This window comes from Vidua chalybeata, chromosome 1 (assembly GCF_026979565.1).
Source record: "Vidua chalybeata isolate OUT-0048 chromosome 1, bVidCha1 merged haplotype, whole genome shotgun sequence".
Classification (NCBI taxonomy): Eukaryota; Metazoa; Chordata; class Aves; order Passeriformes; family Viduidae; genus Vidua; species Vidua chalybeata.
Genome location: NC_071530.1, coordinates 16,946,493 through 16,973,640, shown reverse-complemented (window position 1 = coordinate 16,973,640; position 27,148 = coordinate 16,946,493). Strand labels below are relative to the sequence as shown.

At 42.1% G+C, this 27,148-nt stretch overlaps 1 long non-coding RNA gene across 1 annotated transcript; it reads left to right on the top strand.

The window, feature by feature from the left end:
* The first annotated feature begins 3,143 nt into the window (after nucleotides 1-3,143).
* Nucleotides 3,144-27,148, top strand: LOC128800469 (uncharacterized). Its single transcript, XR_008434982.1, has 3 exons — nucleotides 3,144-3,248; nucleotides 24,867-24,998; nucleotides 26,765-27,148. It is a non-coding gene; the product is annotated as an uncharacterized LOC128800469 (long non-coding RNA).

Genomic DNA, 27,148 nt, shown 5'->3' with positions numbered 1-27,148 from the left:
TTTATGGCACCAAATGTCATCTTGACTACACTGAGATGAAGATTATGGGTTACTTCTATTAATTCTAATACCAAGACTTGTGATGCAGAGGAACATGCATATGGAGGCATGGGCTCCTATTTTCACCAGGAGTGCCCACCTTGTCCAGCCAGCACTGCCCACCCCCATAAGGGGAGTCTAGATCCCGATGCACCCACTGAGGCCGACGCAGTTGTAACTTTGGCTCACCCTGTACTTACAGCTCTTACTTAGGAGAAAATTATTTTGCCTTTTTAGCAACGGTTTTGAGGTAAGTTTTTCACATTTCCATGATATTAACAACTCTCAATTGTTTGTTTCTAATGCAGAACCCATTTATATTTATGAAAAGGAATGTGTCAGAAAGTACCAGCAAATTGTACCAAGGAAATCTCAAGATGGTTTCACAAGTCATTATTATCATCCTGTGAGGTCAGGAGGAAACTGGTTTGTTTAGTGACACATTGTTTGATTTAGCAGCTGAATGACTCACACCAAATTGAAGATTTGTTGCTACATTGAATGCTTAATTGCAAAGATAAGCTGTGCTGTTAGTTCAAAGATAGTGTGTAGGCTGAGATGAGCAGATGCCAAAATTGTGAAGACAATTGCTGAAGTTTAAATTACAAAGTCTGAATTGAAAGCTGTGATTAAAAAAGGACTGTTCTTCATTAATCACTATTTAGGTTTCCCCCTCTTTGTTTCATTCTTCACTTCGACAGAAGCAACACTGTAGAGAGGACCTGAAGCAGAGCTAAATATCAGTGACTGATTTGAATCTTGCTTACATGGATCCTCCACTTCCACTATGTAATTAAGACCAGTAAAGCTACCCAGGTGCAAAAGTAATCAGGATTTTGGCTTTATTCATTCATTTATTCTGAGATGGCTTGACAGCATGCAGATCCCTCCCATCACCTCGGTGTCCTGTGCTTGTCCTGAAAGGCATGTATGTGAGCATCACGTGAATTGTTCCATGTAATTACTGAAGCTCACTCTTTCCTCACTTGCTGTCTGCTGCAAACAGGAGCAGCTCAGCTGAGCACCCAATATGAGCACTGGGTCGTGAGTGGTGGCAGAGAGTCAGCAGGGTCATGGAAAACTGGGATGCTGAGTTGGGTGCAGCTAGAGCCCTCCTGCTGAGGTTGCCCGCGGCTGGGTAGGAGGACAACATGGGCGGGGGTGGGGGGGAAAGAGCCACTTCTCTTAAGAGTCCGTTTTAAAAGTGCTGGCAGAGGCAACCCTGTTTCTTACCTGAGAGCTGAAAGTCTGGTCTGTATCCTGATGTCCTTGGGGATTTAGAAGGGAGGTGACAGAGATGAAGCTCTCTCTGGAGAATCAGCTATGTATGTTTAATCTTAACTTTTCATCTGGTAAATCCAGGAATGACATAAACCTCGGGGGCAGGAAAAATGTGTTTGGTTTCGAGCAGCAGGTGGAGGCAGAGGGATTCGCCACAGTGGGTTGGCAGGACGAAGCCTCGGGCACCAGAAATGGCCGAGACACCCCTGTCCACGATAGGGAGGACAAGATGCAGAAACTCTCGTTGCTGCAAACTTCTTGCTTTGCTCGCCAGCAGATGGGGTAATGTCTGACACCAGTAGCAGCTCGAGGTATAAAACAGGAAAAGCTTAACTATTCATGAAGGAGAACCCGGATGCTCCCCGCTTTCCCCCCGCCCCCCCCCCCCCCCCCCGCCCTTAGTTTGAGGGCTTGCTGCCGGCTGCTGCCCGCTCGGGTACAGACGAGCGCATTCGCTGTCTAAATCAGGTGCTGTAATGTCGCTGTGGCTGACAGAAGCAAAGATAAAATTGTGCGGTGCAATGATGCCGTGGCTCCCGCCGACGCCATCAGCGCCGTGTTTGCAGGGGCACTGCTGTGCTCATTACTGGACCACGGAGTGCAGCACGGGCTGGCAGCTCCGCATCCAGGTGCCTCCGCCACGCAGTGTCCTTGGGTGACGGGGCGGGATCACCCCGTCCTGCGCGTCGGGAAACGTGTCTGCCACAGCACTGCCTGCTTTTTCTCTACGACGACACTGGCTTTAAAATGCCCACTGCATTTCCCGCGGCCCAGGGGAGAAGGAGCACGCGGTTCATTGCCGTGGCTCCCCGGGAAGCTGCAGCACGGCCGTCTGGCTGCTCCGGCGGCGTGGCTCGGCTCGGGTGCTAACCCCGCAGCGCGAGTTTGGCTCCGGGGAAACTAGAGGAGGTATTTGAACAGGGTAAGCACACAGTGAGAGCTAAGAGCAGAAATCATCGATAAACAAACTCCAAAGCTGTTGGCTGAAATCCCATTAAATGGGTGCCAGGAAAGGCGCTGGCGTAGGTTTGTGATGCTGTCGGCACGACACTGCGTGGTTCGTGCCATAGCCTGGGACAGCACCCGAAGGGAAAGCGACGCGGCTCTCTCAGTGTGCCTGCCTGTGGTGACAAACCCAAACCTGAGCGGAGATGGCAGTGTCCTTCACCTGCAGGGGGCACCCCAAGCACACCCCCTTGCTCTCATCACACCCCACATCAGAACTCAACAGCTATCGTATTTTTGTGGAAGTTACAGAAAATAGTATTTATTATCAAGCCAAAGCAAACAGTTTGCCGTTGCCTCGGGGAAGATTAAATAAGGACCCATGAGTGGGATGTAAAGAAGCAAAGCGATGATTTGATTCAGAAATCATGGGTCTGGGGGGCAAATTTCAAAGCAAAGCTTTTCCTTTCTCTAAGCGGGAGTACGACAACACTGAGTGAATCATCACTCCCAGGGGAAAAATAGGAGGGTGAAAACCCTCCTACCTCTCCTGTGAAAGCGCTGTCTGTGCCCAGTTGTTCCCGTGAAATAACAATATTGGCTGCCGGGCTTGTTCTCCCTTGCAAATAGATTAGGCTGCTGCGGTTTAAGCTTATTGGAGATATCGCCCTCAACTCCCAGGATTACCTTATCAGCAGCAACCAGATGGAGCGTATCAGTCGTTCCACACCTGTTGATCCTATATGGGAGCCAAAAAAATTAATTGCTTAGAAATGTAAAAGTAAAAACCTAAAATCATGGGGGGGGGGGGGGGGGGGGGAAGGGGTGGGGAAGGAAAAAAAAAAAGATTAAAGAGATAAAGTGGGGAGGGATGGGAATTTCTTGCCTGATACTGGTATGAGTGTCAGCACATTTTGGAGGATGTCTTATGCGGCATCTGATGCAGGTTGCAAACGCAAGAGGATGGAGACCCCAGAGAGCAGGTATTTTTGGCAAGAAATACCTATTTAGCTGCTACCAGCCGTGTTTAATTTGCATACATATGACTCGTGGAGATAACAGCAAATGCAAAAAGCTTTCTAAAAGGATGCTGCACAGGGATGCTGTCAGCTTCCCGCTCCCGGGGTGCCGCTTCCCCGCCTCGAAGCGCTCCCAGCGGGAATGAGGCTCCCCATTCGGAGCCGCGAGGAGGAGCTGCCGCGTCGGCTGAGCCCCCGCGCAGGGCTCAGCCACGGGCCCGTGTCTGTTCCCAGCCTCCCTGTGCTGTGGAGCGTGGAGGAACAAAGGCTCCCAGCCCGTGACAATCTCCAAGCGCCTGAGCCACGAGCGTGAAGCAGATTGGATCTCCACGACTGCCACGGGAATGTGTACCATGAAACAGCTTGGGAAGCAAACACATGAGAGAAGGATCAGGCTTGTTCCACCTTCTGTAAATCACTAGTGATTTTGAGTGATGGGAATAATAGCATCAAATTAGGGGAAAATTCATACAATGACAAATATAGAAAACCTGATATTTTTAGTGTTGCCCTCTGTCCTGAGGAGTCCCGGAGCTGGGGACGAAGTGAGGGTATAGGGATGTTACTCAGCTCCCTGCCCCCGTGGGGCAACATGCAACCACCGCAGCACTGCAGGAGGCAGCGGGGTGCGATCTCATCCTGCCCCAACCTCGCACGTCTCTCTGGGTACTCTGCAGGCTGCTTCATTTTATGCACATAATGTGATTGCAGCTCTGCCTGTCAGGTCCGCGGGCTGTGGCCGGCAGGCAGCGCAGCAGCCTCGGCTCCACGGCAGCCCCCGATGGCGAGCAGAGTGCGCTGGAAGCCCGGCTCGCCCGCGGCTGTGGGGAGCATGGGCTGGAGCCCCGGGGCACTGCGCACCTCCAAGGAGTGCCCGAGGCTGCCTGGCAGGTACAAACCTCCTGGTGGCCATCAAAATAAGACCTAGAAGATGCAGCTAGTGTGCATATGCACACACTGGGGAGACAAGTTTCCTGCCTTTGTCACTGTCGGTAGCAGTAGCCCAAAGGCGCAGGTGGTGGCAGAGGTTTGTGCCGTGGAGAAATGGAGGAATTGCCTATCACACCCAGGGGAGCCCCACTCAGAGCAGTTACTCTATAAAGCCTTATTTTTAGAAATAGAAATTTAGAAATTTTAGAAATGTCTTATCATTTCGATTCCCTGAAACTAACTGCATGATTCAGACATTTTGCTTGTGCTATATTAAATGACAGCAGTCTTTTTACACTCCTTTATTTATGGATAGGAAATTAAAAGAGTGCTGCTAGAAACAGCCAGGACTTAAGAGTCTCCCGTTCAATTTGCACAGCACACATTATTCCTCCTTGTTGTTTTAGCATAATTTTTAATTAAAATTGGCAAATCTCTTAGGCCAGTCAGCATACATGACTTTTAGACCCAAATATGTTAACTCCTTACTGGAATAATTAGGCATTTATTCTCAATCTTTGTCTCTTCTTTTTATTTTCTCCCATTAAGTGATACAGGCAACTGCCAGAAATTTCTTATTCTCCTTATTTACCCTATTTACACTTGCATGACCTCTTAAGAGCTCTTTAAGAGCAGCTGGACTCTTACACTTTGCTTCTGTACAGAAGTCCACAGCTGCTGTCTCATTGCACAGACCAGTCATGCTCGGGAAGGTCAGTAATGTCTTAAAGTCTATAACTATATATGTCTAGAACTATATGTCTATAGAAGTCTGTTGCTTGAAATGGGTGTGAGAGGGAGAACAGTTGACAGAGCTGAACTATTTTCATGCAAATAGAGAACCACTTTCTCAGCATTGCATTTCGTGTCCTGTCATATGTAACAATTTTGTTGTCTTCAGTGTACCAGATAAACCTCTGGGAGCTAGAGATTGAAACAGAAGTCTATGTAGCTGCCACCAACAGATTTTTTTTTTTTTCCCCTAAGCTGCAGCACTGATTATGAAATAGCACCAGAAGCCTTGTTGGGCACAGCAGTGCCTTGTGCATACTGCCAAATTGTTGGGTCAGCTCCTGCATGTTTCAGTAGGGCTATTAAGGGCTTTCCTGATTCATTCCCAGTCCCTGGATGGAGATAGCAGAGCTCCTGATGGGCAGCTCGGGGTGAGTCACTGGGCATCGTGCGCCTTTTCTGGCAATTTCAGCATTAGGGAAATATGTAGAAAGTTGCCTCAAAGACGACTAACATTGGAGTGGAGATCATGTAGAAAAAGTCTGTCTACTGGTTCACAAAAGACCTGCTGTAGAAGTGCCTATACCAGGAAAAATGGGTAGGAATCTTCTCGTGTGACTGGTCACTGAAGGTTTCTGCAGTGTTACTCGGCAGAAATAGATGCCTAAAAGCCTTTACCTACATCACCTGTCTCTTACAAGTGTTCTTTCAGATGGGATGAATCACTTTCCTGGAATTGCCTGTTCCTCTTCACTGACTCTAAAGAGAGTTATTTGTCTTCATTTGGCCAGCTAAATACAACCCCAGGCAACCAAAGGGGAAGAAAAAAGAGCTTTTTCCTCTGTAAGGAATAGAGTTCGAGTTTCTCACTGACTCTCAGTACAGGAGGTACCGGAGATTTAGGGTCAGTCTCTGCACCCTCTGTAACAGTGGAGGGAAGCAGACACCTCCAGGGCAATCCTGATTTATGGGCAGCACTGCCTTGGCAGTGGCCAGCTCTCTGGGCTGCACAGAGACAGCACCAGATGCTGCTGCTCCACAGGCAGCTCACACCTCTGCCCCAACACTTCTGCAATCAGTCCAGCCAAGGTGAGTTGAAGTAATTCCCTGGAAATAAAACAAATGGAAGAAAAGAACCCCCAAACAACTGAAATCTATTGTGGCAGTTCTGCCACACTCTACATCTACCACAGCAGAAAGCAATCTTTTATGGAAGAGATGCCTCTTAGAGTGCCACAAAAGGACCCATAAACACAGTCTCTATAAAAATAGTCATCAAAATTTGAGTGAGAGCCAGGGGGCTGCACAGGCTTTCTGTAATTTCAATCCTTGTGCAGAAAAGTTGTGGGAAAGAGATGCATATATTTATGTACTAAACATTATCTGTCAAAAAGATCACAGTAAGATTTTTGTCTTTTATGAAACAACAGTGACATCCAGTGGTACTGTAGGTGTAGCCAAGGAAAGGTAAAGCTTTTCACCCTGGGACAGGCTTCCTGCCCCCCCCCCCCCCCCCCCCCCCCCGTGGGAGGCTGGCAGGAGGCAGGCAGCTCCAGCTGCCCACTGCCTTGAGCAGCTCCTCTGTAAGGGATGAACCTGCAAAGGAAAAGAGAGAAAGAAAAAAACGGTATTTTTCAGAGCACGGAGTGAGGACACATGCATTTCAGAGGCTTTGTAACAGCACACACAGGTAAAAAAAAAAGCAGCCAGTTTTCAGAAAAACAACATCTTCATGTCAATTAAAGTCTACTTCCATGTAAACAAATGCATCCTATGAAAAGCCTACTCCCAGGTACTTAATTTCACTTACTTTAAGACTTAATTAAAATTGCCTTTTCCCTTTCTTTAATTTCCTTCCCATTTTCTGTTTTGTGTACTGATTTATAACCTTCTTAAAAATATTTTCCTTGGGCTTTCTCTCTAATCTCTTCCAATTCCTCCTTATTTTTCTACCATTTAGATTTGGATTGGCTCAATTAAATTTTCTTTTCTACTTCTGACTGGTTCTCTTGAATAAGCTCTCAGGGAGCGTCTGCCTCTTTCTGCTGTCATTCTGACTTGCTTGCTTATCGCTTTCCATCGATTTTCCTGTAGGATTTCATTTTAATCCAATTTACAGTGTCAGTACTCTGGGTCGTTTCTTTTAGTTAGATTTAGATTCCAACTAATTTCCTTTCCATTGACAACTGTCCAACTCGCTCCATTTAAATCATTGTACTCACTCTGTCTCGGCCACGCTGTTCCCTTTCCAGCTGGGGCTTGCTGGCTCTCCCTGCTGCTGGCTGGGAAGGGAGGGAAGGGCTGCATGGCTGCGAGATCAGGTGGCAGGAGGCAGGGCGTCCGAGGCAGACACCCTCCCCACCCTGGCTTCAGTTATTTACTTGTGCCCGGAGCAAGCGGTGAGAGTGCAAAACTTTCCTCCGTGCCAGCACGCCCGGCAGTGTCGATGCCGGGTCCCGCCGGGTGCAGGAGCGCAGTGCCAGAGACATCGGATCGGAGCATCCCGAGGGACACCAGCTCCAGCTTCCCCCTGATGGGAGCCAGGTTCTGTCTGCATGCCTGTGCCACTCCTCGGCTTTGTCGAGGAAGAGTTATTTGCCAGGGCACATCTAAAGAGCCATTAACTAGTGGTGTAAAGCCAATACTCAGTAACAAAAGCAGTTGAAACCCTCCCCCTCATCCCTGAACCATAATGCATGCTCTTGTTCCCAGAGTAAAATGGTCAAAATTTGTTTGTCAGGCATGAAGCTACAGCAAGCTGCGAACACTCTTCTTTCCAGGGTAACTCCAGGAGGTATTTGTAGCTGTATGATGTTCCTTTCACTTTTGATTTCTTTCTTTTTCTTCTGTCTTATTTTCTTTTCTTGAATAATTCACCCATCCAATTCCTTCATTGAAATGTAAATGAAGAAGCTGTTTCATCAGATCTATATGGAAAATCATAAATGCTCTTATCTCTAACAGCCTAACCACACATTAGGGAAAAAAGCCCCCTACTATAACATTTTTTTCCTCAGAAGTGTACTTCTTTATAATATTTAATTAAAGATATAAAAATAGTCTCTCCAGCTATTTTCCAGTAGATCTGCCTTGGCTTTCTTTTGTGGAAATATTAGGAAAAGTCTTAAAAAGGAATTTAAAAGTACTTATGCTTGGAAGCATAACTGCAGTTTTTAGTGCAGCTTACATTGAATATCACCACCACAAACCTCAGCTGAATCTATTAGAAAACATTATGTGCTCTTTCCCTGCCATACACCCATCTTTTGTCCAGTTGCCAACTGGCTTAATCTTTCATCAGCAAATAATTTTCACTTAATGAGAATTTACTCTTAAGTGCCTTTTCCCTCAGGAACACACACTTCCCCTTCATCCAGCATGAGTCTTCTTATGCAGATTGCAGCAGTTATTGGAGCATGATGAGCCTTATTACAGATATTGATTTGCCTTAGGCTGCTGCCTGGACAACTATTTGCACTGAACCACCACGCACAAGGATCTGCCTTCATTTTTCAGTGGCTGCTTGTTTTCCTCGTGGGGGCACAGGCAGGCTCACCCTGGTCAGCTCCAGTGATCCTGCTCTGTGCCTTGTGAGGACACACTGAGCAAAGGTAAGGTGGAGGCTGTCACGGGCTCTCACCTCTCACAGACGGTGCAGGGTTATTTTTAGACCCGCACATCAGACACAGATTTGACTGATGGGAGCTTGCTTTCAGCTGCTCTGTCTCTCAGTGAGTTTTTGAAGTTGCTGCGTGCTGCTCCACAATGACTCCTCTGGGTTTCCACTCTTCAGAGCCAGGAGAGCAATTGCTGCCTGAGCACTGCAGGAGGAAACTGGAGAGAGAGAAGAGGACAGCAAGGTTAGCACCTTGTTGTAAACATGGGCAGGGTGAAAGTCATTATAAATAGCTTCAAGATGTCCTATAGTCTTCTTATCATGACATGGGCCCACTTCTTGCTATAATCCATGCACTTGCCTAACTTTTATCAAATGGCAAGTCCCACCAGGATCTAATAACATTCAAAAACACTTGAAGGAAGTTGGACAAGCAATATCCTATTATTGTTCTGCACCTCTGCATATTAAATGTGTAAACACTTGCCCTTAAGGTATGCCTCACTTGTGAGGAAGCTGTTGCAATTACACCCTGAGCTGTATGCAGTTCTGGGCACAACTTTCTGAGGAGCAATTTGAAACAAAAAGAAAGTAATTTCCTTCCAAAAAATTCTCTGAGAGAGATGAATCCTGTTTCTTAACTGTGTCTAACATCACACTGGGTCTGGTATTCATATACCTGGAGGTCTTTACTGAAGTGCTGTTCAGTACATCTGTTCACTGTTTGTGCCTTCATTTTTTTTAAAGGGCTACAGTGTTATTTGCAGTCTCCATTTTTCTTCTTGCAAAGCGGAAAAATGAGCACTATTGTCTTGTCTGGTAAAAGATGAAAGCAGACTTACTCTAGAGCAATTTTAAAATCATGAGGCTGTTTCTCTTTAACAGGGTGTATTACAGCTGTGCTTTATTCTCTGCTCACCTCTGCTGGACCTCTGGTCTCAGCTTCCCAGACACCGTGGTCCCGTGAATGAATGAGAAGCATGCCAGGCTGGGAACAGAGAACAGCTGCCTGCTCTGCAGGCTTCTTTAGGCTGCACTGTGGTCCCTCAGGCCTCCCCAAACCATCGATGCAGGGAGTGAGGCTCTCACATGGGGTGGGATAGTTCTTTACCTACACCTTTGGGATACAGAAGCTGTGAGAGCCAGCCTGCCCTAGAGTTCTGGGGACACAGCAGTCAAATTAAACTCCAAAAGTGAAGATAGGTCTACCTCACACATGCCCTAGAAACACAGAGCTGCCTTCTTTGTGTGACCAATTTATCGAGTTAGGACATTAGGCATAATTAGTTTTCCTGCTGCGTTTGCAATCAATTTAAAATTAGCAGCTTCAGTCTGTTTGTTTGTTATCAATGAAACTATCCAAGGGTCTGAAAGTAAGTGCAAATTACAAAATAACTGCAGAGGTTTATAGTTCAAGTCAGGCATTCTCCTTGGGGATTTGGGGCTGATTAAAAGATACCTGTTTTCAATCACCACTGCACCCTGATCCCATCAGCACTTGTATGCACACAGTCAGCAGCTCACATGTTCAGAAACAACTAATGGTTGTTGAAGTTTAATATGAAGGAATTGCTATCTGCCTGCACACATCTACTATGGTTCCTGAAATCAGACCTCAGAAATGCAGACTTGTGAGGCCATTGGCTGCTTGGTAAATACAGGACAAAGTGTGTCTGTTGTTTTCAGATCTTCAGCATACACATTTAGTTCCTTGTATTTCATGAACAATTTGCAACGTAGGGTAATAGAATCATGAGGAAACCTAAGATGCAGAAGTAGGTATCTGGGTATTCAACCCTGAGTAAAGGAGGTGTTTTCAAAGGAATTTTCAGTTTTAACTGACATAATTTCTATGCATGCTCCCTTAAAAAAGTCATATTGAAGGGAAATTATCTGGAGAAAGATGATCCTGCATTGACACAGAAACAAAAGGATTGATTTCACGATGCTTGAAACGACAGTGGCTCTTCCAGTGGAACTCGATGGGAGCAGAGCTGGTGTTTGATGGTTCCTGCTTCAGTGCAGCTCACACGGGCATGCAGCTCTGTTACCATAGCACCAGGCTCTCCTGCAGCACATTTTCCATCAAGTGCTGGTTAAGATCTTTTTTCTTAAATCCAAGAATCCAAAGCAAGTGACATGTTAATGGAATGTCTTCAAAAGAAAATAAACACTCTGATACTATTATATTGTAATAAAGATGCTGAATCTGCAAGTTTCCCTTTGATTTTTCTGTCTCCTCTCTCTCCAGATTTTGAATAACCTTCCATCAATGTACTACAGTTTCCACTAGCTGGAGTGGAAATTTGCCATGAACAATGGAAAACGGATAAGAGAATAAGTATAGGTGCTCCATCTTAGCACAGCACTCTGGATTTTGTTTCTTATCATGGCACGTATTATAGATACTGAACAGATGGATGGATAGTAAGGGCAAATCCCTATCCAGTCTTGGTTCAAGACCAAATTCAACATATAAAATAACAAAGGAATGGTAACATGGCAGTAATGCCTCCTTATATTTTCAGCCTATGGCCTGGATTTAGGATCCCTCAGTCCTGAGTAAAGAAATAGTCACTTTCAGAGCACTTCTGATCCTATTGCACCAAGAGATAGCCCAGGATATTGATGGTCAGCCAGGTGTTTTAATTAAATAGGATAATTTAAGCCCCATGTTTACAGTTTTTAAGTAGGGAGAGGTTTTTAAAAGTGTTCAGTTTATGTCTCTAAGTCCAGGAAGCAGTTCATCATTTACAAATATCTAAAAGCATATTTTTTAGCTCCATCCAAAAGGTTTTGACTCAATCTATACATTTTTATTGGATTCTCTGCTCTCATAAATCAGTTTGTTCTCAATAAGTGTCAGGAAGGTGTATCACTGCTGTCTTCCCATAAATTTAGTACCTTTTAATCAAAGAAGGAAGCTTTTTATTGTAGCAGGCAGCTTATAAAATGGCTTTTACCAAGCTGAGCCACTTATTTGTAAGCCTCTCTATTAGGGAGTTACAGATAAGCCATTTGAGAACTGAGCAAGGTCTGATGGCTGGAGACCAGGGGTGGTTTCCAGTGATACTGATGCAGATTTGGAGCAACTGCCCTGGAATTAATAGCTGGATAGATAAAAGCTGAAAAGTCCCCCAGCCACATGCTCATCTTCCTCAATGTGCAGGTGTTTCTTCTCTAGAGCTTCCTGTTGCTATGAAATATTTTGTTCAGATGGAAACAGGAACACCACCTTGTTTTTCAGCACCCTTTTAATCTTGCAGCAGGATTAAAATGCTTTTTGGTTTAATGCTAATCATATGCCCCCTGATTTTAGAGTGGCCTGGAGTTCCTCTAAATGGTTCGTGTGGCGTGACGAGGCTGCTTCTGAGAGGATTAGAGAATTGTGCATGTCATTTAAGGTCAAAAAGACCTCCCATTCATTGTTAAAATAATAAAACTTATTTTCCTAAAAATTCTGTCTCCCTGTAAATAATTAATAATAATAATAATAATAATAATAATAATAATAATGATAATATTAAGTTAGGATATATTTTGTCCACTTCAGAGGCCATGCTGGTAAGGGAAGCACCCCACATGTGATCAGCAGTGATTACTGTGTGCTCTCACTGCTAGAGGGGATGCCCTGAGGTACCCCCAGCCTTTGTTCCTGGGTGATAATCCCCTTTGGCACCCTGGTGTCACCAGCAGGGCATGTCCCAGGCATGGGACTGGTTTTTTATGACACTTCTCCCTTCACCAGGTTGGGATAGTGGTATTTCTTTCATGTGTTCCTATTTCCTCTACCTTGTTTTTCCCCTCAGGCAAGGCCACCTGAAAACTTGGGTTCAGGGTTGTGCAAACATGAATTAAAATCCCCTTAAGGACCAAAATATCTGTCTGCAGATCTACTGCACATTTTGAAAAGAGCTATTTTGCTGACATAGTGTGTTAACTTCCTAGACACAGTTATGAAAGATAGACTAAATCACCTTGGAGAATGATATTATTTTCTTATAAATTAGCCCTTGCCACTTTTCTAGTTGATAAATTTAGCAAAATTTTCAATATAGATTTTAAACCATCTTTTACATTTAATTTTAGCTCATGCAATATAGCATGATGCAAGATATCTGAAGGTTTGGAGTCCTTGTCAGCAGAAATTATTGGCAGCCTGAAGCAAAAATAATTTATTATAATAGGAAATTATAGAATAGATTAATTTCTTTTTGCATTCAAATTATTCTGGGAAGGGAATTTTCTATGCTGGGTTAAACTCCTACTCCCTTTCCTCCTGCCTCCTCTCACTTCTCCCACACATATTTAGGTGGTTCCTACTGATAATTTTACTGCTTCTTTATTGCAATAGATATATTTTCAAATATTTGAGTGTTTTAATTTGTCCCAAGAGCAAAGGATCAAACAGTGAAAATAATCTTACCTATCTCAGTGCAATCTGAACTGATCTCCATCTTAAAATAGATATTCTTCTGAGGCATATTAGCTTTATTTAAAAACATTTCATTATGTTACTTGATTTGCAAATTAGTCATTTAGCATTCAAATCTTGTCTGTGGGAATATGTTCCATATAAAATCAGATTAAAAGTCCTGTCTTGGGAGAGAGACATATAGAGAAGGTGAAAAGGTAGTGACTGTTTCTCACTAAAAAGCAACTAAAGGACATTAAATGACATTTCCAGCAAGTCTCAAAAGATGAAGCAATTTGCTACAGAATCCATAATGAAACCGTGGAATCAGTTGCTGCCACAAAATGCCCAGTGTGGATACTTATGCAATACTGGGCACTGGAGATATGGCAGTGAGCTCACTTGAGCTTTTGTCCAGCTCAGCCTGTTGGGTCTTACATTCTCAGGTTCCTATTGTGTTTCTTACCCTACATCTAGAAAATTAATCTAGTTTCAGATTAATAGATAACAAGTTCATGCTAATCCATGGATATAGTGGGAATTCTTCCTGTAGATGCTGAAGGCGTAACTCCCTCACTCCATGGGGGCAGGACACATAAGGCTCAGGACAACTTCCTAGTCCTATCCTCATGGCCCATTCAGCAAGTGAAAAATTCACCTTTTTGTTTCTTAGCCCTCAAGGAGACTGATTACACTCAGATGGTAGATGGCTTTTTGAAAATAAGAAAACAGAAGTTGAATAGACATGCACCAACACTTTGTCAGGGAAAAATGTTTCCTTTCTGTGCCAGTCCTTCATTGCCCTATCAGGTAAATACGCTGCCTGCCAAGGAGATCTACTCTTTGCACATAGACAGAAATATGCAAATCTTCACCACTGGGTTCCAGGGAAGGCAATAGGAATGAAGCAACCTGGATTTGAAAAATCTAATCATGGTCAGACTTCAGATTCACGTCTTTCCCCTCCCTTTAAGAAAGAAAGAATATATCTGTGTTTCTTGCAAAGTTGTGACTGAAAGCTGCTGCCAGTAAGTGTTTTACATCATCCACTGTCATGAGCAAGCCCAAACCCTGGTGAGGGGAGCGTTGCACAGCCCCAGGATGTGGCTCAGCAGAGAAGCCCAGCTCAGGGCTGCTCCTCCCTGAGCTCTCTGCTAACCTAGCTTGACCATGGTCAGGACCATGGAGGAGGTCAGCTGACCATGGGCTCAGGTTAGAGCGTTGGAGTTCATGACCATGGAGTTCAGGTCATGTCCTCAGTTTAGCTAATCCACAGGTGCACAGTTTACAAAAGAAAAAGAGGGCACAGAGTTTCCTGAGATGCCTTTCAGAGTTGACCCCCAAGAATAGGCAGCGATTAATGCATCCAAGTTTTTTTCCAAAAAGTGCTGTCTGATAACATCACAAATGCTCCTAACCCCCAAAGCACTGGAGCAAAGACAAACAGAATTTTCTTTACTTCAAGGGAAATCATGTGGCTTGGTAGCCTTGGAGAAATAAAAATTTGATCTCTTTGATTCCTTGTGCCCTAATGACTTACAAATATCAGACTTTCCAGGTGGGTCCCACTTCCTTAGGAGTCAGAGTGTGCTGAGATTCTCTCCTCCCTCCTAATTACATCAGAGCTTATAATTAGCATTGATAGCTTTTTATACATATAGCTTATTTGTGCTTTTTTTTTTTTTTTTTTTTTTGCAAGGTTAGAAGAGTATTTGACAGCATACAGGAGAAAGTACCTCTCTCATTCTGTGGCTGCCCATGATGCCAGTGACCATTTGCTCACCAAACAGACAGGATTGCCTCTTGTAGAAAAGAAAGTCAGATAGTGCAGCATAGAAAGAAGCTCCACAGCATTTCCCCAGCACTTTGGCCTTTAGGACTCCCTGAAGGATCAGTACACATCCATTTGTTGTAACACTGGGAAAGATAAAATCCTGCTTTATGGTCACCCTAATGCTGTTTTTCTAGGCTGATGCACTATGTCAAAGTCAGGCAGCTTCCTATGGCAGCACTTTGGCTCCTTCTGATTGAGTTTTTTGTCCCCTCCATCTTGGCAGCTCAAAAAATCAGCTCCATTTAATTTGAAATAAAGACAATGGATGTCAGCACTGAAAATTTCCAGTATTTGAGAGGAGAAGAAGGAGTCAAGCAGCTGCCACGTGCACAAGCCTTCTGTGAGGGCTTTTCTCAGACTCAGCAGGGAAAATGAGATTCGGGCAGACTGTGTAATCAGTGATTCTTTCCAGCTCCTGAAAAAGGGCAAATAGACTTAAACATCCAAATTAAAGCATGCAGCTGAACGGGCTGTGAAATACAGTACCTACAAAGCTAGCCTGGTTTGGGCTGTGCTCTTTGCGGAGAATGTGGCTCCCATGCATGAATAGCTGTGAGGAGAAAGATAATAGAAGACAGCTGTGCAAAATAAATATTACTTTACTTCTGTTTTAAGAATAAGATATCTCTAGGCTCATCTAAAGCTCATCTCTAGAGTTTGTAACAGAGGGGTATTATTTTTTGTAAATGAAAATGTCAGAAGTCGAATGTACAGGTTTGTGAGTTTAATAGAAATGGTTTCTGTTGTGGTGATAAGCTTTATATTCTAGTCACGATGCATCAGCAGTTTATTCTGGAGTTCATTCTGAGGAGGTAATGACTAGGAAAATGACAAAGAAAACTGTTACTGACCATTAGTGAGCAATCACTCTGTCATATTACCAAGATAATTTAGATAAATATGGGGTTTAGCTGTCTCCAAGGGAGACGGGATGCTGATATCTTAGATAGTGCTGCTTTTTAAAGCTTTTCCATTTGATGAATATATATTTTTGCCTCAAAGACACAGACTAGTTCCCCATATCTTCCTGATGGAAATAGTAATAGCTCATTTCAGTGCTGTCATCTTTGCTCAGTTGTGTAAAGCATGAAGCTACTGAGTTTTGCAGCAAATATGGAAAGCTCTGTTTGGAAACATAAGGTATTTAATAAATGAATGTAGAGTATACCATGCTTTTCTTCAATTGGCTTCCATTATTTTAGCAGCTGCTAATTATGCAGTGTTGATATTTAGAGAAAGAGTAACAGATTTATCTGTTCCATCTGGATAATCAGGCTTTTAGAGCATGTCCTTCTACCAACATCGGACTTAACTCTTACTGTTTCTTTTTTTGATCCTGAGGCCATATCAGGTTAAATTAAAAGGTGAAAATTTCAGTTGAAATAACTAGACAATTATGTTCTAGTTTTTAAAACTAGTTTCACTGTAGTCATCACTGGCATAAGATGGCTTAGAAGGAGCTGCATTGGATCAGCTGGATATTAAGATTTGGATTCATAATACACAGTCCAAAGACTTCCAAGATCCATCTGCCAGCTCTAGGTTTAAGCACCCCATATAATATGGGTTTTTCCATGTTGTACATCAAATATCACATTTTCCCCCAAAAGCATATAGCTTTGCAGGAAGGTTTTGCACCCAGATGATTGCTCAGGTCTAAAATCAGATATTCAGGTGCAGGGGAGACAGAAAAGCAGAATTTGCGCTTTGTACTTGCAGTTGCACTATACATGTGCGAGGCAATCCTGCCCAGCATGTGGAAGTCCTGTAAAGCCACTGCTGTAAAGAATTCAGTCACCATTGTACCCACAATCTCCATATGTCCATGAACAGCCCCAAAATGGATGTGCTACACATCATCCTTGGCACGAGCCACTCACCCCCTGTTCCATAATCTGAGCTTTCATCTTTAAATTGATTCCACATTCTTGAGCACTGTCAAAGTGATGAGATCTACCTGGAGTGGAAAATATCCAAGAGCCAGGACCAGAAGGAGGTGCAAATCACCCTGATTCACCTGCAAGGTTAAGGACATTAACTCTCCAGGCACAAATGACAATTTGTATCTTCAACTTCAGTAATCTTTTAACTAGGGAACAAAACTAAACAAAAGAAGGGTTCAAGAGTCTCAAGAATTGATGTTGCAATAGACCCAGGATCAGAATCTGCTACTCCTGAACTTGTGGTCAATTTTTTCCTTACAGCATGATGCTTTGAATCAATTTAAGTGGCACAGCTGTTGAATAATAGATGGTCAAAATTAAGTCAATGGATGGGATGTGATGGAGCTGAAAGGACAGAACTGTCACAGGGTGTTGTCAGATGAGCAGACAGGAGATGCAGACTACCATGTCTTGGAGTTTGATGGGACAGAAAAGATACCTATACAGTGCACCTGGTTTAATTTGGGATGTAGAATAAACTGCTACAGGCTTTCTATGGGGCTGAGACCTTATGGGGCCCTGCCAATCCATGAGAATAATCAGTAGCCCTGACTGCAGTCCCCATTCACACAGTGTCCTGGAGCAGGGAGCCTTCGCTCTCCAATAGTTACATTATTTTTTGCAGACTTAAGTCATGATTTCCCAACCCTTAGTGTCAGCACTGCTGAGTGAGAGCAGATACAACCACTCCAACTAAACATACACTCAGCAAAACAGTGAACTCATTTTGGGTACTTGGGGGCAAGTAATTCCTCTCTGTTGCACTCACCCAGCCGGGTGGGAGTCGGTTCCTCTGCCTGCAGTCAAAAATGAGCCAGTGAAAGTATAATTAATAAAGGCTAAATTTTTACCATTAATGTATTGTTGATGCAATTCACTCAATTTGCTTACTCTGTTGTTTTATTTTATTCAGGCCAGACTTTCCTGTTTTTTCAACCTATTTTTAGCCCAGCAGAAGTCATATTGGATGCAATGGCTATTTCCATAGCAACAGGGAGTTCTAAACCTTGATTTGGATTTCTTGGCAGTGCTGTTTTCTCAATGTCTGTTTTTTGAAGAAGGAAGCTTTAGTCAACCACAAACCTTTAAAGAAGACATACACCAAGAAAACAACTGTAAGTGGATATAATTATTTTCTAGAAAAGTACACCAGAATTTAGTAGGATGTGGTTTTATAGGATTTTTGAATGCAGAACTGTAAGATAACATATATGCTAAATATACCACACAGTATATGGTTCCAGAAGGCAACTAAAAACATCAGCCTCAGGAGAACACTTGTTTCTTCATATTTAATCCACGCACTTCCCCCTAAATGGTGTGTCACAATGCTTTGTGTCTTTCTGTACAATGCATTTTTCCAGTGCTCAGGTTCCTCTTTTGAATCAGATGTGTTTTCACCAAGACTGTCTAGCCTTTAACCAGGGACCAAAGGGAGATCATATGCTTCTGAAGTCAGTAAGCAGGCGCTCAATTTTGTTTCTTTGCTTTTCCCCTCATCTCTACTTTTCTGAATCTTCCAGCTTCTATATGTTTAATTCACTGGAAGTACAGTTCTCAAAGGGGTTAGTGGAAGAATATATACTTGTTATGCAGTCAAAAACTTGTGACTAAAGTTGTTGATGAACTGGCATGATCTCTGTAATACTGTGTAAAGGTTTCATGAGCTTTAAGATTAATCTGAATTAATCCTAAGAAATAACAGAAGAATAACAAAGCCCCAGTGCACTTTCTGCAAACAGTAGCATAAAGGCCAGCAATTATTTAATTTGGTTATCTTATACAAGCAAAATTTTTTCATTTATCCTAGCTGGTAAATTAATATGGGCATGATGGTCCTTCAGGTTCCAATCAGTTCTGTGCTGGCAGAGAAGAGCTGAAGAGTGTGTCAGTTATAAAACACCAGTTTTGACCTCTTTGTCAGGCTGAACACTGCAGGTTAACTTCACAGAAAGTCCCTGTTTGGTCAGTCTGATCACTGGTCAACATGTTCAAGCCTACCACAGATGGACAAAACATATAGATATGTATCTCCTAGACAGACCCTAGAGGGACAGCAGCTACCCCAGGATCCACTACTGCATGGTAAGACATTTGTCACTTTACCACTTTTTCAATTATTTTCTTATATTTGTATTTAAATAATTACTGAAAAACGTGGGAAAGTGTATTTATTGTTCAACACTTTTCTGACAAGAGTGGTAGCAGTGGCCAGATCACAACCACAGGCAGCCCAGGGCCTTGCCCTAAGCAGTACCCAGCAGCTAGAGAGCAGTAAAAGCACAGGGCAAGCTTGGAATAAGCTCTACCATTCCAGACTCTGAAAAATTATACCTCTGACACTTTTTGAGAGAGAAATAAATATATATTTGATTTAGTCGGTGGATTTTTCTTTGTGGAATTTATCTCATTGGTCCTGTGGAAATGACACTTAGAAGACATAATGCTGCAGCAAGGAATAGCAGTTTTACTCTACATCATGCAGGGAAAAAAAACCTTATTTGATTTGCTTTGGGCCTATGAATTTTTCATCTGAAGTCCATCTACTCTTTCCTCACTGTTATGTTCACCTTGTCCAGGACACTTGTGCTCTTAGAGAGTAACTCTTCCCTTTATTGTTAAGCAAATGCATTCTAGTGTAATTGATGGAAGTTGCATAATATCCATAACCATCCTATTTCCTTTCCTCTAAACTTCTTCCAGTTCCATTATGTTCCCTGTGGGCAGAAATCTGTGGACCAGAACTACCTAAACAAGTGAAATTCAAATACATCATTCATTGCTACAGAGGCACAACCATCTTCGCTGGTTTGTTCTCTGTTCCTTTCTTGTAATTTCTCATGTTGGGTGCATTTCTTTGACTGCTGAACTTTGAGCTTGCAATTCTCATATGGTACTTATAGCCCAAGTTTTTGCTTGTCAGGTCATACAAGTTTTCATTGTGCTTTATATTTACCTCAATTCAACCTAATTTTTTTTTTTTTCACAGTTCAACATCACTTTTAGGTTCTTCTGCTGCTCTTAACAAGCAGCCCTAGTTTTTTTTTTTTTTTCTTTCTGAATAACTCTGTGTCATCAGCAGACCACATCACCTCCCTGCTCATTCCATTTCCAGATTGTCTATGATTATGTTGCACCACTCACCCACTCGCCCTGCTCATAATCACCTCTACTGTTAAAACTGGTCACTTACTGTCTTTTTTCTATCTTGAAACCAATGAACATGTTCAGGCCAGAGCCATCTTTCTTCCACCCTTGCAGCTGAACTACTTTGACAAGCCCATTGTCCAGTAGTCATCCAAGAACTTTTGGGTGTCTAAATTCACAACACCACTTATGTCAATGTCTAGATCTATTGATGCTGGCTGGAAATTATCTGATCTTATCAAGTTGTTGCAGTTTGCTTTGTCCATGTTTGCTCCATAACTTTGTTTACTGGCAAACTCATGTTTTTGCATGAGTCACTAGCACAGCCCGATGTCTCACAACCAGGACCTGGAGCACAGGTGGGTTGGGGCACATGCTGTGAAAGAGCACTGATGGTAAAAAACATGAGCATTACCGGGGCTCTCATTTCACACCTTTCTCATTTTTGAAAGTGTTTCTAACACTTATGCTTCCATGAACAATACGGATACAGTTTCTAACACACACTTGTTCATTGTTGACTACTGGATAAGTTATTTAATGAATATGGTAACTGTCATGTTGAAAAAAGGAAAAAGGTGTCATGTTTGTAGACATCTCCACAACACCATCACAGCCACTCCTTACAGACAGCTCTGCAGCCTTGTACACCCCAGCCTCCCCACAGCCACGCACAGCTGAACAGACAGTGTGTTTCAATATGGGAGGAGGGAAAACACAGACTGAAAGAGCAACAACCACTGCCAGTCAAATCATCCTCCAAGCTGTTATACTTCCCTGAAATGGTGATGATCTTACACAGCCTAGGGAGATTTTAAAATTGGTTTCTCACACCACAAAGTCTTTATTTTACAAAAACAGGAGGAAAAAAGTCAGCCTTCTGCCACAGTTTTCCAACATTTTGTAGTCAGCTGCACCATTACATGACAGCCCTTTTTTGAGCAGGGATTCTGGTATATCATAGCCAGTGTTTATATTCTCGTTTATATCCTCTTTGGGGATAGAAAATCTATGCAGGATATATGAAGTAAAAGGATCTGTGGGAAGTAAATGAGTTCCCATTCTTGTTGAATCATGCATAAGAGAAGGTCACAACAAGACAAAATAGGGTCAATATTTATTTCAGATAAAATATATGCAATAATATCAGCAGAGATTTTCTTTGATTAAAGATATCTTCTAGAGGAATTAAGCAATGTTATGAAAGTGATTTCCAAATATAGTTGCAAGATAACCTTTACTGCACTGCTTTTATGGCTATCAATTAAAATACATATCCCCATGAAATTTAATATGTCAGTTGTAATAGCTTTGTAAATCTTAATGTTCTTCCATCTGTAGTTCAAGAGGTAAATTCATGGCAAAAAAAAAAGAGGACATATTCTTTCCTGCAAGGGAGTATCTGGTACTCCACAGGCATGCCAGATGTAAATAAACATAAACTTTTACACATACTATGTATATATATGCATGTAAATACATGAAAATAAGTTAATAAAAGCCTTGTTTTTCTTTTAAATTTGCTGCTTCCATGGCACTCTTGTTGAATTATGGGATTAGTTCTGTTATTTGGGGGGAATATGGTTTCTACACTGATCACATTTTCCTTTGGCCATAAGTTCAGCATAAACTAGACAGGCATGATTCTTGATCTCTAGTGCACTTTAAACAAGAGAGAGAAATTAATAAAGAAATAGGTGTCATTATTTGCTTAGGTTTATATTCAAAAAACAGAGTCCTGAGCAAACCAAGCTATTGTTTTTGGAGGACTGCTCAGTGCCCAGTGTGCTTTTGCCTACCCTGGGCATTTCAGTCCCTAGGGGTTAAGTGTGGCCTCCTAGCCCCACACATTTCTGATGGGGCTGGCCTACATCTGCCTTGCCAGAGCTGCTTCTGTCCACTGTGTTTACTGATAGGAGAGTCAGGTGACGTGGTGGTGTGCTCCTGTGCTGCCTTAACAAGTTCCCCTGCCTCAAACTACCCAAGGAAATTGGCATTGATTTTCCCAAGCTGTCAAAAGGTAATCCTAAAAAGGACCTCTGTGGCAAAACTTTAGAAAAATTCAGCATACACCAGAAAATACGCTTTGTGAGGCAGACACAATGTAGCAAGTCTAGTTATATTGCTTTGCTCTCCAGTAAACTTTTATTATTGTGTTATGATAACCTGGTGTGCTGGTTTGGGATGGGGTGGAGTTAATTTTCTTCACAGCAGCTGGTACAGGGCTGTGTTCTAGATTTGTGCTGAACACAGAGTTGATAATACAGAGATGTTTTTGTTATTGCTGAGCAGGGCTTACACAGAGCCAAGGCCTTTTCTGCTTTTCCTATGAGCACATTGGCAAGGAAGTTAAGGGTGAATGGGAAGATGGGAGAAACAGCTGGGGCAGGTGACCCAAACTGATATTTGGGAATATATATATACCAAAGGGATATTCCAAACCATATGACATCATGCTCAGTATATAAAGCTGTTGGAAAGAAGGAGGAAGAGGGGAACATTTGAAATTACGGCGTTTTTCTTCCCAAGTAACCATTGCACATGATGGAGCCCTGCTGTCCTGCAGACGGCTTCACACCTGCCTGCCCATGGGAAGAAGTGAATTAGTTCCTTGTGTTCTTTGTGTGCACATCTTTTGCTTTCCCTATTTAACTGTCTTTATGCTAACCCCCGAGTTTTGTAGGTCTTATCCTCTCAATTCTCTCCCCTGGTGGGGGAGTAAGTGGCTGTGCGTGCGTGGTTGCTGACTGGGGTTAAACCACAACACCTGGATAGGACAAAACAAACTCTTTATGCTCAGTGATCCCATGCATTTAACTAATTTTGCTTTCAAAATGCTGGTGGGGACATTTGCTCTCCAAGACTTGTGTCATGGACATGCCATAGTCTCAATTCAAGCAATATACAATATTCAACCATTATCAAACTTGTTTTAAGTTTGGTGAGCTGCTGAACATCACAACCATAAATTTTATGGGAGCATTTATCCAGAATAATGCAGATATCTCAAGTAAATGCTGCCACTGTTATGACACAATCTTTTATATTCATAGAGACTTAGCAGATTTACTAAGTTTTCTTCCCTCAAATCTTCACAGTTTACTGTATGTGACAAGTATAAACCCAGAAGACTGACCCTTCATAAATGCCAAGCAAATATAGCAAAACATAAGCAAAAACATTGCAATGCCTTTTGCAAACACATCAGTCACTCATCTCCCAAGGTTTCAAGTTTTTGATTTAAGTTATTGCAGCTTTGCCTACTTCTTGTTCTCTGTCTTTGCCAGGTTTAGGATTGTGTCAAGCCCCAAGTGAGTGTGCTGTGCTTGCCCTACTATTCCAAAAATCATCTGCTACACTTCAATGGGAAAAGACTATTTGGCTTTCATGCAGTTAGCCTGCTTCCTTCAGAAGGTGTCCTGGCACATCTCAGAATACCTTCACTAGGCAATAGTGAACTAAGAGGATGCAACTTCTTTCATTTTGCATGCTAACCTCAGACCCCAGGTACTTTCTTTGAGTGTATGATTTTCAGAGTTTCTCTCCAATTGTAAGAAATTACTTTCTACTAAACCACAATCTCAGCAAATTTTGTCCAGCCTTTGGTTTTATAGGAGACCCCAATTCAACAAAATGTTCACACCAAATTTAGTCCTAAAGTTGGTCCCCTTCAGTCTGATGGAAATGTAAAGAGCTGATGGCACATGTTTTATAATAAAACATGACACAAATCAATCTGTTCAGTGTCATGTTTGACTTCTGGATTCTGATCTCCCAGATGGCATTGATTACTCTGCATCCAGCCATTTAGTATCAATCTTTCTGACATTCTGGGGTCTCCATAGATAGAGATATCAATGCTCTAATTTATTAGACTGACATTTTCTTCTGCTATGAAACAAAAAGAAAAGGAAGAATTGAATGCCAGTGTTCATCAGAATAGTTATTTCTGATTCAGTCATTGACTATCCAGAGCATAAATATAGTTGCTTCATGTAGGAGCAAGAAGTATTGCTTTTAGCTTTGCATTTAGAGAACAGATCATTCAATTCCCATTGCATTTAATTTTACCATAAGGAAAAACTTAATATGACTTATGAATAACATCATTATAATCATGATTATTGAGCAAGATGAGAATAAAGTTTGCCAGGAACTGAGCAATTTCAATTCCTTGGCTTCATATTCTATTTACTGAATAATAATGTCATTTGGAAAACAAATGAAGACTAAGAATAGCCTTGCTAAAGAGAAGGCAAGAACTGCTATTTAGCAACTTTTTCTTTCAGGTTGTTAGAAATAATATTCCGTATGTTTCAGCATTTCTAGTGTCGTAAATATTTTTCTTTTTACATTACTGACTTAAACCATATTAGTCCTAGAGATTAGCCAGATCCTGCTATCATCTCAAAACTGATTAAGTCAAAGTCCATATCAAAAATAAACCAAAGATTTTACATTTTCAAGTGGTGGCAGCAAGGACACTTTATATGTAAAGATTTGTTCCATGGCTTATTACTCTCCCTAAGTTTAAAAAGGTTTGATTTCAAAACTGCTCAGTTTGCTGAGCTTCAGCTGCTCACCTTTGCATCTGTGTAGCAGTCAGCTCATCCTGGGTTGCTGCAGGACTGTCTTGTTGAGGCTGCCCCATCCATGTCCAACCAATGCCTCATCCAACTCATCTTCTCCATGGTGCCCAGCCATGTTTGGACATGGTTTGTTGCTGTACTCCTGGTCTTTGCAGTCCCTGCCACATGCAACACATAAACTTCTTGAGGAGAAAGGAAGTAGTCTGAGGATTAAACTCCCTTCCCTGAGCACCACAGCAAGAGCAAAGGCAATGCATTATCTCTGCAGGAGAATAGACAATTTCCGAGCTGGTTCACAAGTGCGGTATCCTTGAGGCATTGTTGGTCTAGCTATCTGGAGCAAAGCAATGCGTGTAGTAAAGAAATTTGTTTTCCAGGTGCTACCAGAAAGTTCTGAGATATGGGCAAGGACTCAGACCCACCTCAGCCTTGGAACTGAGGGCTGCCTCTGTAAGGAGCTGCTGCCTAAAGTGAATAATCCCTCTGGAATTTAGCATCAGCTTCCACAGGTATTTGTAATGTAAAGTAAAGGCCAGCTCTGTATCTAAGAGATTTAAAAAAATATCTTAAGTTAGACAATGGTATGTTATACTGGTTTTAAAAAATTGTGTCTTACTTGACATTTTCTCCCATAAGGTGGCCTTTGAATGAGGAAGGGTGTGTGGAGGGAGGAAAGTGTCATTCTTATGCCCTGTCTTTCAAAACATGTATCCAAATAAGGTTAAATTGCATAATCCCACCCAGGATAATTGCTTGGATTCTAATAAAACATGTAAATATGGTAAAGATTAAGATCCTCTTGTCAATAAAGAACTTGAATCTTTAAAAGTTCACACTAAACCAGCGGGAATATCTCCTGACAAAGGCATTTCAGTTTGGCAGGATGACATGACTGTGGCTTTGCAGTGAAAGTCTGGTGAAGAAACAAACTGCTGTTCTGCTGTTCCTCCTGCATCCTCCTGTACACATAATAATGTCAATTACATGAAGGGCTTGCAAGGCTTTCACTGCTGCTGTGCACTCATTTCAATTCTGCAGGCACATCTGGCAGGGTCATGCTTCACTAACACTAAGTGGTAACACAGAAATAGGTGAGAAACAAATGGAGGAATATTATTAGCCAATATGAAACTGCATCAGTCATGTTAAGACAGTTTTAAATTAATAGCTATTATCATTTTAATTGGAAAAATGTATACCATTATTAATATCTAGCAAAAAAAAGTAAATAGTTCATCACCAGGAATATGCTATGCCTGTTCATTTTGTATAATATCACTGAGCTAAATCATAACCCTGAACTACTTTAACAAGAAGTAGCCCCATTTATTGTAAAATATTTTTATTTCAAGAGGTGGTTTTAATTTTTTTTGTGTGTTTGGGAGAATATGGGATAGTTTACTTTTTTCTGTTCATTTGTATATTACAAAAGACCAAATATATTTGTCTTTTTATAAACAGGATTATGCCAATGCTGGACAAAGGCTTTGTGAAAACACTTGGTATATGACAACTATTTTATCTCTTTTGTGAAAACTTTAAAAAATACAAAGCTCATGGGCCTCTACATCCAGTAGATGCTGCTGGATTTCCACAGACTACAAACTATAGCTGAGCAATGAGCTCTTCCATGCAAATAAGTTGCTTCCCAAATTCAGTATAACATTAGTGCCACTTAGCTGCTAGCAAGGCTGAAACTCCTCAGTGTCACTGGGATCAGTGAACTGACTCTGCGTGGTTATATTTCAGTAAATAATAAAGAAGCAATTTAAGGATAAGTTTGTCAGGGAAATGCATCAGAATTTTATTGTGATGATGCCTGGCTTTGGGGGAGTGACATAGTTAAATCAGCAAACAGATGAATAAACAAATCTCAGCTGACTGTAAATGCAAAGCAGTGGCGTGCAATTGATAGCAATTCGCCCAATGGTGCTCCCTCCCCTTTACTTTCTCAGCTTTAACTGAAGTGCAGGTATCTCACCTGAAATGAATAATGTAAGGATATATTTATTGCTACTAGTAATATAAAATTGACGCTTTTTATCTTTAAAGTGTTTGCAAAGATTAACTAAGTAATCTTCAGCACTTTCCATCATATAGCCAAAGTAATTTAAGGTGATTTCTAGACCCTTAAGACAGAATTTGCATGTGTTCGGAAAAATTTAAGGGTCTGCAAGCAGTTCAGATTGATTTTTAGAGAAAATTGTATTAAGTAGGGTGATATCTCCACACACACAAGGTCCAGTTTGATTTTGTGAACTTTCTGTGTCCTTAGGAGCAACTTTCAGAACCCACAAGGACAAGATAAGCAATTGCCTGCGTTGGTGTGAGGCTGTCACCCAGCCATGGCCCTGCTGCCTGCTCTGACTGTGCTGTGCCCTGCAGCCCTGCATGGCAACTGCTGGCATCGAGGAAGGAAGATGCGAAGACTGGCAGAGAACCAGTTACTTTCAAAAGATCTGGATATATTTTTCCAGAAGCACTTACTGCCCTCTTTCACACAGCAGCAACAGCAGAGCAGTTGTGCTAAGGACCTTTCACTGTTCCTCTTTCCTCATTCTGAAACCCAGCTATACCTTTATCCTCATTCTGTTGCTTCTCCAATACCATCATAGCCCCTCTCCCTTAAAGGAGGATTAAAAAATTAAATTTGCCTGTA